We start from the raw sequence: 13197 nt of genomic DNA on the forward strand, positions 1-13197 counted from the left end.
AAGAGAAGAAGCCATCAGGGAGGAAGCCAGTCTTACTTGGCTCAAAGACCCGAACGAGAAGGGCCGCCGCAGGCCCAGGGGTGGGAGTTCTGCGGCATCGGGGCGGAAGGCCGCGGTCGGGTGCCCGTGCACGGGTGGCAGGAGCCGCGCTTGGGCGCTTGGCCGCATCTCTGACTTGAATACAAGGTCAGATGGAGCTTCTGTGTCTGGAGCCGGAGGAAGTGGTTGAGGGTGGGCGGGGTGGCTGTGGAGATGAGATGGACAAACGGGGTGTCTGTAAAACACACTTTCACTGAGGAACGAGGAACCAGAAAGTCCCAAATTACTGACCGGAGAACAGTGAGCGTTTGTAAACTCTCTGAAGTTCCCTGGGTTTTACCAGCCGCCCCGGCTCTGAATAGGCCCCCTGGAATTTCAGAGGATCCACAGGAAGAGAACCAGCGAGAATGGGGGATCATTTGAATTTTTGTGCACTTAGGGCAGCCAGAAAAGGTGGTTCCAGAGTGGCCGACAATGCAGGAGCATTTCTGAGAGGATCCTGAATCCGAGCTCAGGTGTTACTGGGGAGGGCGGCCACCTTGCCTGCACCTTGGGCCCCTCTGGCTGGGTCAGGAACCACTGGCTTTAGACACGTCGACAGGCAGCGGCTTCCACCCTCTCTAGGCAGCGGCTTCCACCCTCTAGCTGCAGCTTTCGGTGCTAAACACACCGGCTGCCCTCCGAGGGAGCTGGGGGGCGGGGAGCAAGCCACACGTGGGAGCACTGGAAAGCACCTGGGCTTGGAGGTTAGGGCTGTGGCCTGTCCAGCTTGACTGGCTGAAGAACCCTCCTAGGCCTGGGGGTCACCGAAGGTCAAAGTTGGAGGGACTTTGGCCCCACTTTGTCCACTCAGCCTTAGGGACACTAGCCACAGCTTTGGGAGCTCCCTCAGGCTGCCCATGTGGCCCAGATGGTGAGGGAGGAGGGCGGGTCCAGGAATCAAGCTCCAGCGCAGAGCTCAGTCCTGAGAAAGGAGAAAATGACCTGGAGGGACACAGCCCAGCGCTGGGCAGGAATGGCAACTCTCGAGGGAAGTGACGGCCAGACTGCTCTTCAGGAGGGGTCAGGGACCGTGTTTCTGGTGTGATTTAGGACACTAATGTGAAAGGTTTCATCGGGCGCCCAGGGGCTGGAGACAGGACTGCTTTTGAGCGCCTGGTGTGGACCAGGTGACCCACTTCTTTCACATGCTACGCAGCGGGGATTGCGCTGCGCACACCCCCCTTCTGCCCCTTGTGGGGGCACCGGTTCTGCCGGAGGGATTCGCTGTGCCCCCTTCAACCCAATCCTCAGTGCGCACAGCCTTACAACGAGGCTGGAGTTGCCATCCATTGTGAAAAAGAAAAAAAACCTCGTCTCTTGAGAGGTCGAGAACTTGTCTGTCCTGTGCAGTGTAGGATTGCTACAAGGCTCGAAGGCCGCAATAAAAAGGAAGTACCTTTTCTTAAGCTACGAAACATGAAATGTACTATTTTCAGTGCGGCCGACTGTCTCATCTCAGAGTCTGCTTATGTGTTCTCTGTTCTAGGGTGTCGGTTCCCTAAGGAATAAAGAGAACATTAAATTTTCCTGCAGAATAATCTCGGCTTTTTTTTTTTTTTTTTCTTTTCCTTTTAAGGAAATTCCCTATCTTTGCCCTTAGGGGACCTTCCTAAGTCACACCTGCCTGCACAGTCATCGGTCCGCGGTGAGGTGTGCAGGAAGGGGCCGCAGGAAATCCTGTTTGCATCGGCCCAGACACACCCTGTTCGCTCCTAGCGTGGGGTCCTTCTGGAGCTGGCCCTTCGCCCTGTGCCAGCTCTGGCTTCACCTGCTCACCGTTTCCACCATCACTATCGTCTTCATCACCACCATCCTCTCTGCTTCCTGCAGCCTGAAGGGGCTGTTCCAGGTTCTCGAACCAGTCCTGGGCCAGTGGCCACGATCGTCAAACCTGATGAGGTCTGCCCACAGGGCCTCATGGCTCTATGGCTTTATTTTTGCTTTTTCAGTTCTGTGTGTGACCATGTCCTCGAGGCCTCTCTTTCTTGAAAAGTATTCCGTTTTTGAGTTCAGCCTGCTCTTGGAAACTCTTGCTTGGCTTAAAAATAACATGAGAGGAGCACGCGGCCGGCTCAGTCAGTGCAGTGCGTGAGTCTGATCTTGGGGTCGTGAGTTTGGCCCCCACATTGGAGGTAGAGATTACTTTGAAAAAAAAAAATTCAAATAGAAGTCTTTAAAAAAAAAAATTTGAATGAAAAGTTCTTTGTCTTCAGAAACAAAGACAAGAACAAAACTTCAGGTAATGCAGAAACCATACACAGACGCAGCTCTTGGGTTGGGGACAACAGACTCTGGGAAGCTGCCTGGTAAGAGAGCCACCAGGATCAGGGCGCTGGGCCTCACTGGACCCACGTCTCTGTTTGAGTATTTTTTTTTTTTAAAGCTAAACAAAGGTGAGTATGCCATAAAAAGTACACTCGCTCGGCTGAGGTTTCTTCTTTCAAAGGGAGGACAATTTCACCAAGCTGACTGAAGAGAAAGTGGTGCTTTGTTTTTACAACCGAATGGAATGCAGCCAGTGTCAGCCCTGAATTCCTGTGTTCGGAGGATCTGTCCTTCCAGCCGGGCCATTGGGTGGAGGCCTTGGGCCCTGCCTGCCCTGAGCCCCGGGGCCCCAGCACGGTGTGTGGTCAGTTTCACAAACAGCACAATTCTCTCCAGTCCTGTCGCTGAATGACCAGCCCTGGGGACAGGGGTGGGGGTGGCAGGGGCTGTAAGCCGGCAGCCTTGCGAAGGATGACTTCACCCGCTGAGAGGCAGCTGGAAGATGGTACCGAAGCTGAGAGCCAGAGACCATCCCTTCGGATTTACTTTACGGGGCGGATCAATGCAGGAATAAAACGTGCCTGTTCACCAGCAAGAATGAGATCACCCTCTTTTCTAATACTTGGTTATGCGTCTACGTCCCTTATCCGAGAATGACAGCCACTCGGCATGCTGAGGGCAGAGCAAATTACCTCCGGACTGTGGATAATACTATGTCATTATTCCGTGAGGCATCTAGTTCAGTGCCACCTGGGTTTTAAAACACTAAAAAAAATTTTAATTACACAATGGATATGGATACGTCAATACCTGCTCGTTGGAAAAGACTCAGATGAAAGGTGAGCACACAAAGTAGGGCTCAGAAGTGTACCTTCCCGCCCTCGCTTCCCCAGCCTTGGCCGGAAGCCCCACTTTGGGGTCTCTCTTCCAGTCCAGTTTCTATGAACTTCCCAACGTCTAATAATACACACCCACACCCACATACATTCTAATAGGTTGCACATACACATGGATAGGCACATTAGAGTTTTAAAATTTTTTCTGGAATAAATAAAATGGGATCCTATTGGGTACATTGTTTCGCAGATACGATTTTTTTCTAACTTCAGATGTCTTAGAGATCTGCCCCTGCCAGGTCAACCTTGTCTATGTGCTGGTTGAATGGCACAGATGTATGGTAACCGATCCTCTACTGATGGATTTTTCCCCCCAATTTTTAAAATCACCAAAATTTAAAATCATCACATAAACTTTGTCATCTTAGCCATCTTTTAAATGATTCTTTGAACACCAAAGGAAGTCCTGCATCTCGTGTTTCCTGGCCACACCCACGTTTTTTTTTTTTTTTTGAAGGATTTTATTTTTTTAAGTAATCTCTACACCCAACATGGGGCTTGAACCGTCAACCCTGAGATTAAGAGTTGTATGTTTCACTGACTGAACCAGCCAGGATCCCCTCACCTTAGTCTTTAAAACTATACTGTTGAGTAGCATTAAGCACATTCATTATTGTGCAAAATTCTGTCTCCAGAACTTATCTTGCCACACTGAAACTCTGTCCCTCTTAAACTTGAACTCCCCACTTCCCTCCCTCTCCATTTTCTGTTTCTATGAATTCGACTATTTTTGGTAACTCATAGGAGTTTAGGAATGATAAAGTGTTTGTCCTTGTGTGACTGCCTTATGTCATTCAGCATGCAAGGTCCTCAAGTTTTATCCATGTTGTAGCATGTGGCAGAGTTTCCTTCTTTTTTTAAGGTTAGTAATGTTCCATTGTGTGGACGGACTGTGTTTTATTCATCTATGCGTCTGTGGATGCACAGGCTGCTTCCACATCTTGACTACTGTGAATAGTGCCACTGTAAACATGGGTGTACAAGGTCTCTTGGAGAGGCTGCTTTCAATTCTTCTGGGTACACACCTGGAAATGGAATTGGTGGATCACATGGTAATTCCATTCCTGATCTTTTGAGAGATCACTAAGTTGCTTTCCACAGTGTCTGTTCTATTTTTACATTTCCACCAACGATGCACAAGGGTCACAGTGTCTCTGCATCCTCCCCAACACGTATGCTTTGAGAGAAAATGACAGCAGCCATCCTAATGTGTGTGAGGTGATAGCTTTTTGTGGTTTTGACTCACACTTCCCTAACAATGTGTTTGTTGAGCACCTGTTCATGTGCTTCTTGGACATCTGTATGTCTGCTTTGGAGAAATGTCTGTTTAGTCTCTTGCCCATTTTTGAATCCGGTTCTTTAGGTTTTTTGTTGGTGATATTAAAGGATTTTTAAGTTGGCTGTTTTTGTGGGGTTTTTTTTAACAGTTATTCAATATTTAAGAAAACATTTTAGAGGACAAATTTTTGTGTACATCTTTGTACAAGTGTGACTACTTTTAGAGAGTTTTGTTATGTCAAAAAGCAGGCATGCTAATTTTGATGGATATGGCCAAGTTGTTCTCCAATTTGCTGCTTCCCCCCTGTCCTCAACCATGCTTGTTATTAACTACCTTTTTTTCTAAATTATAATTCCAATATGTTAACATACAGTGTTATATTACTTCCAGGTGCACAATATAGCAAGCCAACAATTCTATACATTACTCAGTGCTCATCACGACCAGTGTACTCCTTAATACCCTTCACGTATTTCCCCCCTCCCCCACCCACTTCCCCACCTTTCCTTTGGTGACCATCAGTTTGTTCCTCATAGTCAAGAATCTGTTTTTTGGTTTGTCTCTTTTTTTCTTTGTTTTCTTTCTTTCTTTCTTTTTTAATTAAGTAGGCTCCATGCCCAGTGCAAGGCTTGAACTCACAATCCCAAGATCAAGAGTCACATGTTCTATTGACTGAGCCAGCCGGATGCCCCTGTTTGTTTTATTTCTTAAATTCCTCTTATCAGTGAAATCATATGGTATTTGTCTTTCCCTGACTGACTCAGCATCATACCCTCTGGATCCATCCGTGTTGTTGTAAATGGCAAGATTCCATTCTTTTTTACAGCTGAGTAATAATTCCACTGTATATACATACTACCTCTTCTTTATCCATTCATCTACCAGCGGACACGTGGGTTGCTTCCATAGCTGTCTTTCTATTTAAAAATATTCATTGTCACCTAGCTTATATACAAAGATTGGATGAAAATGCAGATATGTATGGGACACCTGGGTGGCTTAGACATTTGGGCTTGATTTCGGCCCAGGTCATGATCTCAGGATCTTGGGATCAAGCCCCATGTTGGGCTCTGCACTGGGCATGGAGCCTGCATGGGATTCTCTCTCTCTCTCTCTCTCTCTCTCTCTTCCTCACCCTCCCAACCCTGCCGCTGCTGGCACAGTGGGATCCTGGGATCGAGCCCCACATCAGGCTCTCTGCTCAGCAGGGAGCCTGCTTCCTCCTCTCTCTGCCTACTTGTGATCTCTGTCTGTCAAATAAATAAATAAAAAATCTTAAAAAAAATAAAAATAGTAAAAAAGGAAAAGGCAGATTACAGTTTTAAATGAACGGTTGTTTACACACCACTCAAATTAGGAAAAGGAAATTACCAGTGTTTTATTGGATGATTCTTCCCAGTCATAACCCCCAACCTAAGACCCGAAGGTAACCACTTTCCTGAATTCACTGGATGAATATTCCACGATTTGTCCATTGTACAATGATGAACATTTGGGTCACTTCCAATGCTGTGCACATGTCTCCTGATATCTACATGCAGGAGCATTTCCAGGGCAAACATTTTGCAGTAGACCGCTCATGCTTTATTGTAAGACTGACAGGGTCTCTTAAGTGCTTTTGTTTCATGGACCCCTTTTGCTCACTAGTGAAGCCATTGGACACTTTCTTAGAACAACATTTAAAAATATATAAATCAAATACATATAGGATTACAAAGAAAACCAATTATATTAGAATATAAATTTCAAAATATTAAGAAAACAAACTTGTGATAAAATATATGTCCTCCTACCATTAAATGGTAATATTTAGTCATCAATCTCATACCTAGCCCAATTTTTTTTTTTTTTTAAACGTGGTCTCCGCACCCAGTATGGAGCCCAATGCAGGGCTTGAACTCACAACTCTGAGATCAAGACCTGAGCTGAAATTAAGAGTCAGATGCTTAAACAACCGAGTCACCCAGGTGCCCCATACCTACCCTAATTTTGAAGTCATGATGAACATAAATGATATTTTGAGGTATCAGCAACAAGTTTAATGTGATAATGTGATAATCTCTATTCTTTTGGTGGAAGTCACAGGCATGACTAATACTACTTTGGTTTGGTTGCTAATAGAAGAAAATGCCAAGTTTCAGCTAGAAAATTATAAAAAATATGTAGTTTTTTTTTTCTCAGTGAAGTCTACAGAGCCCCAAGTTCCAGCTGTTGACCCCAGGTTAAGAATCCCCACATTAAGAAATGCAAACCCATCTCCCAAGTAAACGGTGCTTTATACTCTGTGCAGGGTGAATGACTGCTGTCTCACGTCCTGAGAGCACTAGCTATGGGCCAGCTTTCAAATAAGTGCCAATGTGGTGGGTGGGAAATGGTATCTCCTTGAGACTTCAATTTGCATTTTTCTGATTATTCATGAACCATCTTTCCATGTGTCGTTTTCTTCCGTGTAATGACTGCCTTTTGCTCATTTTCCTGCTGGGTTTTGGTTTCTTCTGATTTGTAGGAATTCCTTATATGAGAAGAAATGGGGGAGAAATGGGTGAAGTGTTTTTGCTTTTGTTTCTATAAAGAATAAAGAAGGGCGCCTGGGTGGCTCAGTGGGTTAAGCCTCTGCCTTCAGCTCAGGTCATGATCTCAGGGTCCTCGGATCGAGCCACGCATCAGGCTCTCTGCTCAGCAGGGAGCCTGCTTCCCCCACCCCCTGCCTGCCTCTCCACCTACTTGTGATCTCTCTCTGTCAAATAAATAAAATCTTTGAAAAAAAAAGAATAAAGAAAAAACCCAAAAAACCCTATTATTTGTGTATGTTGCAAGTATCTTCTTCTGGATTGTGGCTTGCCCTTTTCATCCTTTATGGTATCTGTGATAAATGAAAATTCTTAATTTTAATATAGTAGAATCTATCAGATTTTGTCTTTATAGTTTGTGGTAAGTTCTTTTCTATCTCAAGATCATGAAGACTTCCAGTTTTGTTTTCTAAATTATTTACAGGTTTGTATTTTACATGTAAGCCAGCTGGAATTAATTTTGTGTATGTTGAGGTAGGGAGCTGATTTCATTATTTTTTCACATGCTTAATTAGTTGTCCCAGCATTGGTTGGTGAATCCATTAAGTCCCCACTAATCTGCAGTTCCAGTTCTGTCTGAAATCAAACTTCCATAAGAGCTTTTTTTTCTGGGCTCTATCCTGTTTCAACAATCTATTATTCCTTGCTGGCATCAATGCCACACAGCCGAATTTCTTTACCTGGTAGAGGCAAGTCTCCCATTTTCTTTCTTTCTTTCTTTCTTTCTTTTTTTTTTTTTAGATTTTATTTATTTATTTGACAGACACAGATCACAAGTAGGCAGAGAGGCAAGCAGAGAGAGAGGGGGAAGCAGGCTCCCTGCTGAGCAGAGAGCCCAATGCAGAACTCGATCCCAGGACCCTGAGATCATGACCTGAGCTGAAGGCAGAGGCTTAACCCACTGAGCCATCCAGGCACCCCAAGTTCTTCCATTTTCTTAAGGCCTACCCTGGCTTTTGACAGCCTCAGCGCTTCCAGAGAAATGTTAGAATTGGATTGCCAAATTTCACAAAAAATAGAAGGAAGGAAGGAAGGAAGGAAGGAAGGAAGGAAGGAAGGAAGAAAAAGAAGAGAGATTCTTAATTGGGATCACAGTGAATTTGTAGAGCAATCTGAATAAGTTGACATCCTTTGGTTATTGAGTCTTATCCAAGAAAATAGTCTGCTTTCCACTCATTTAGGTCTTCTTTAACATCTAATGTCTTTTCAATAAAGTTTTGTTAATTTCTCCAGCAAAGGCTTGCACATCTTTTGTTAGATTTATTATTAGTTCTTCCTTTTTCCCCACCTTTCATTTCTTCTTTTCTTATTTCTGATACTATAAAGACCTTTTAAAATTTGTTTTCTGACTGTTGCTGGTATATAGAAATGCAGATACATACTTTCATATATTGATTGTGTGTCCAGCCTTTAAAAATTCTCTTATTCTAATACAAGGTAACCATTCATTATTTTGAAACTTTCTTATATCTATTCATATCATTAGCAAAGAATGACAATTTATTTCTCTCTTTCCAATACTTAAATGTTTTATTTCTTTTTCTTGACATTCTATCCTGGTTAGGATCATCAGTACAATGCTAAATTCAAGTGATCAAAACGGGCAACTTACGTCACATTGGGTTTTAAAGGGAATTAAATATGACATTTGTTGTAGAGTTGTCATTTTTGTTATATACTTGTTTCTGTCTTTATTGTTGTTACAAAATACTATGATTTTTAGTGGTTTAACAACACAAATATGTTATCTTACAGTCCTATAGGGTAGATATCTGACAGGGGTCCCCCTGGGCAAAAATCAAGGTGTGGACAGGGTTGTTCTTCCTTCCGGAGATACTAGGGAAGTATCCACTTCCTTGATTTCTCCAGCTTCTAGAGTCACCCACATTCCTTGGTTGTGACCCCGCCCTCCAACTTCAAAGTCACTGATGTTGCATCACTGATCCTTCTGTAGCCACATCTCCCTCTGACAGACTGCAGCCAGGAAAGGTGCTCCACATTAAAGGATTCATGGGATCAGATGGGACACCTGCATATCCAAGATGATCTCCCATTTCAAGGTCCTGAACCCTAATCATGTCTTCAGAGTCCTTTTTTGCCATGAATGGTAATGTACAGGTTTTGGAGATAAGAATGGAACATCTCTGGGGATGGGTTCCGGAGAGCATTGTTCCAATCCATGTAGGCAGGCTGGGTCCAAGGACCCAGGCGGAGTTCCACAAAGACCAGCCAAGAAGGTCCCTGGCCTCTCACAGGGTGGAAATCAAATGGGAGCTGAGGCAGAGTTTGTTGAAGACAGAGAGTGCAGAAATGGACAGAGCATCCGGGAGACTTGGAAAGGAAAGGAGAGTGAGTCTCATCTTTGCTCGGGCTTTGGGGTTTTTATTGAGGATTGTAATCGGTTGATGTGTTTTCTCCAGCACCCAGGAACTGGTTAATATGAAGGCGAGTGTTTGGGTGTTCTCCATAAGTCACTTATGCCTTGGAGCCAGGAGTCTTGGTGAGCCAGAGGTCTAAGAAACACTCATGACAACCGCTCCTGGTCGCTCCTTGGACATTATTTATTGTGCTGGAAGCCTGTAAAGAACTGTTAAGTCCTTGACCTCCACAAGGAGGACATACATTATCTGTTCGATAAGGTGTATGTAAGGTAGGGGTGGGTCCCAGGAAAGGAGCAAAAAATCATTTCCACGGGGTCCCTTTAGTTTCCCCATCTAACGACCATCATAATATTATTTATTAGGTTAGGGAAATACACTTCCATTCTTTGATTGTGAAGTTTTTATCATAAGTAGATATTGAAATTTATTAAATGACTGTCCTAAGTTTCTCAGTTAAGATCCTATGGCTTTTCTTCTTTAATCCATTAATATGATGAATTATATTAGTACATTTTCTAGTGAACTAGTCTTACATGCCTGAGATAAGCCAACTTGGTTATCATGTTTTATCTTTTTTATATGTTACTAAATTCTGTTTGGCAAGTATTGAATCTAGGAAGTTTGAACTTGTATTTTCCTTTCTTGTATGATTTTTGTGTCAAGGTTATGCTAAAGTGGGAAAGTGTCTTTCTTTCCTACAGAAACATTTGTGAATGATGGAAGTTATATATGTATATAATTTTAATCATAAATATATGTGTGTTTGTTTATGTGAATATTTAATACAATTTGCCTCTGAAGCCATCTGGGTCTGGGTGTTTTCTTTGTGGTGAGATTTTTGTTTTAATTGAGCTAAAATTCATATAACATAAAATTATCCACTTTAGACCATACAATTCAGTGGCATTTAGAAATTCACAGTGGTGTGCAAGCATCACCTACCTCTATCCAATTCCAAAACATTTCAGCGTTCCCCAAGTAGACTGTCCCCCTTAGCAGTCACTCCTTCCCCCTCTCGTAGGCCCTGGTAATCTCTCCTCCACAGTCTGTCTCTATGGATTTACCTATTCTGGGTATCTCACATACATGGACTTATGCTGGTGTGACCTTTTGAGTCTGGCTTCTTTCACTTAGCCGAATGTTTCAAGGTTCATCAACACTGTAGCAGGTGTCAGAATTTCATTTTTAAGCTTGAGTGATTTTCTATTGTATGGATCTACCATATTTTGTTCATCCAATCACTTGGGTTGTTTCCACCTTCTGGCAGTTGTGAATGGTATTGCTGTGAATATTCATGGACAACCATTTGTTTTAAGTACCTATTTTCACTTCTTTTGTGTGCATACCTAAGAGGGGAATCCTAGGTCTTATGGTAATTCTATGTTTAACTTTTTGGGACACCACCATTCAAATTCTTTTCAAGTAGTTTTGGCAGCCCATGTCCTAAAATTGGAATGATACAGAGAAGATGAACAGGGCCCCTGCACAAAGATAACAGACAAATTCATGCATTCCATATTTAAAAAAAAAAAAAAATCTTTTCCGGTAGTAGGATTATTCAGTTCTTTTGGTAAGTTGTGTTTTTCTCCAGGAAGGTACCTACTACTTTCTTTAAGTTTTCAAATATATTGGGATAAATGTTGGTATTAACTTTGATAATACTATTTTTTTAAGGGGTAGAGAGGGGTGGGGAGGGGCAGAGGAGAAAGGAGAGAGAGTGTCTTAGCAGGCTCCTTGCCCAGCATGGATGGAGCCCAATGCAGTGCTTGATCCCACCACCCTGAGATCATGACCTGAGCTCAAGTCAAGAGTTGGAAGCTTAACTGGCTGAGCCACCCGGGCACCTGACAATGCTCCCTATTTCATGTTTTCCTTGCTTTTCAGAAATTTCTACTATTATTCTTTCCTTTCCAGACTTTTTAAATTCTGAAATTGAGTGCTTGGTTCATTTATTTGAGATTTTCTTCTTTTACAACATACATATCCAAGATTAAACATTGTTTCTATATACTGATGTCAGTTTGTGTCAGCATCCAGTTCTGACTACTTCCAAGCATATGCTGCCCCCCCCCCCCAGTTTATCTGGCTATGTTTTGTCACTAATTTCTAACTTAATTGTAGTGTGGTCAGAGAGCCTGGTCTGCATGGTACCAATCCTGAGAAATATGTGAAATCCAACCATTGGCCAACTTTTGTAAATATTTCATGTGTGATTGAAGAGAGTGAGTCTTCTCATGTCCATCAGAATGGCTAAAATGAAGAGGTAGAATACTATCGACCATTGATGAGGTGTGGGACAACTGGAACATTCACATACTGCTCATGGGAATGTAAATGCTACACCATTTGGAAACCCTTTGGGCAGTGTCTGCAAAGGTTAAACATAAGCTAAACATGCCCAGCAGAAACACATACACATGATCATCAGAAGACACCTATCAGAATGTTCATCCTGGGACACCCAACTGGCTCCATTGGTAGAGCACATGACTCTTGATGTCAGGGTCATGAGTTCAATCTCCAAATTGGGTGTGGAGATTACTAAAAGAAAAATAATAATAAAGGTTAAAAAAATGCTCATCCTAGCACCATTTGTGGTACTTGCGAGGATGCAACAGTCTAAATGTCCATCAACAGAAGAACGGAGGGAGCCTCAGTGGCTCAACTGGTTAAGTGTCTGCCTTCGGCTCAGGTTGTGATCCCACGGTCCTGGGATTGAGTCCTGCATCAGGCTCCCTGCTCAGCGGGGAGTCTGCTTTTCCCAACCCTTCCCTCCCCGGCTCATGATCTCTCTCTATCTCTCTCGGATAAATAAATAAAATCTTCAAACAACAACAACAACAAAATGGATAAATGTGATTATTCATACAATGAAATAAGAATGAAAAAGATATTTCTACACACATAAATCTCACAAACATAAAACTGAGCAAAAAGACACAGAAGAGTACTACTCTATGCTGTCATTTATAATAAGTCAATATGGGCAGAATTAATCATTTAAGCATTTGAAGTCAGAGTGGTGGTTTCGTGTAGCATGGACTATGACTGGGGGTTGTGCAGTTGCAAGAAAAATGGCTTGAGGGTGTCATAAAGTTCTATTTCCTGATCTAATCCAAGTCCTGGATCTGAACTGTGTCAACTTCATGAGAATTCATTAGGTCATATATTTTTGATTTGCATACTCCTCTCCATATATGTTACTGTTCATTTAAAAAAAGTTCAATTAAGGGTCGCATGGTGGCTCAGTTGGTTAAGCACCTGACTCTTGATTTCAGTTCAGGTCATGATCTTGGGGTCCTGGATGGAGCCCTGAGTCAGGCTCCTCACTCAGTGGGGAGTTCTGGGAGAATCTGCTTGAGGATTCTCTTTCTCTCTCTCCCCTCCTTGTGTGCATGCATGCACACACTCTCTCAAATAAATAGATCTTTAAAAAAAAATTTCAGCTAAAAAAAAAAAAAGAACGTGTATTCTTTCATTGCTGGGCACAATACTTATATATTCATTAAATCAAACTTGTTAGAGGTGCCTGGCTTTCTCAGTTGGTGGAGCCTGCAACCCTCAATCTCCAGGTTGTAGGTTTGAGCCCCACATTGGTTGTAGAGATTATTTAAAAATAAAATAAAAATATTGAGACACCATCTCTACACTGCTGAACAAAGAACAGCAGCCACACGATCCCAAACTTCTACAAGAAAAATAACCCCATTTTGTCAGCTATTGTT

General features: G+C 42.9%; 1 pseudogene; it reads left to right on the forward strand.

The window, feature by feature from the left end:
• Positions 1 to 10894: 10894 nt before the first annotated feature.
• LOC132002337 (U6 spliceosomal RNA) lies at positions 10895 to 10995 on the forward strand (annotated as a pseudogene).
• The last annotated feature ends 2202 nt before the right edge of the window (positions 10996 to 13197 follow it).

The sequence above is a fragment of the Mustela nigripes genome, chromosome 14, assembly GCF_022355385.1.
Source record: "Mustela nigripes isolate SB6536 chromosome 14, MUSNIG.SB6536, whole genome shotgun sequence".
In the NCBI taxonomy this organism is placed as follows: domain Eukaryota; kingdom Metazoa; phylum Chordata; class Mammalia; order Carnivora; family Mustelidae; genus Mustela; species Mustela nigripes.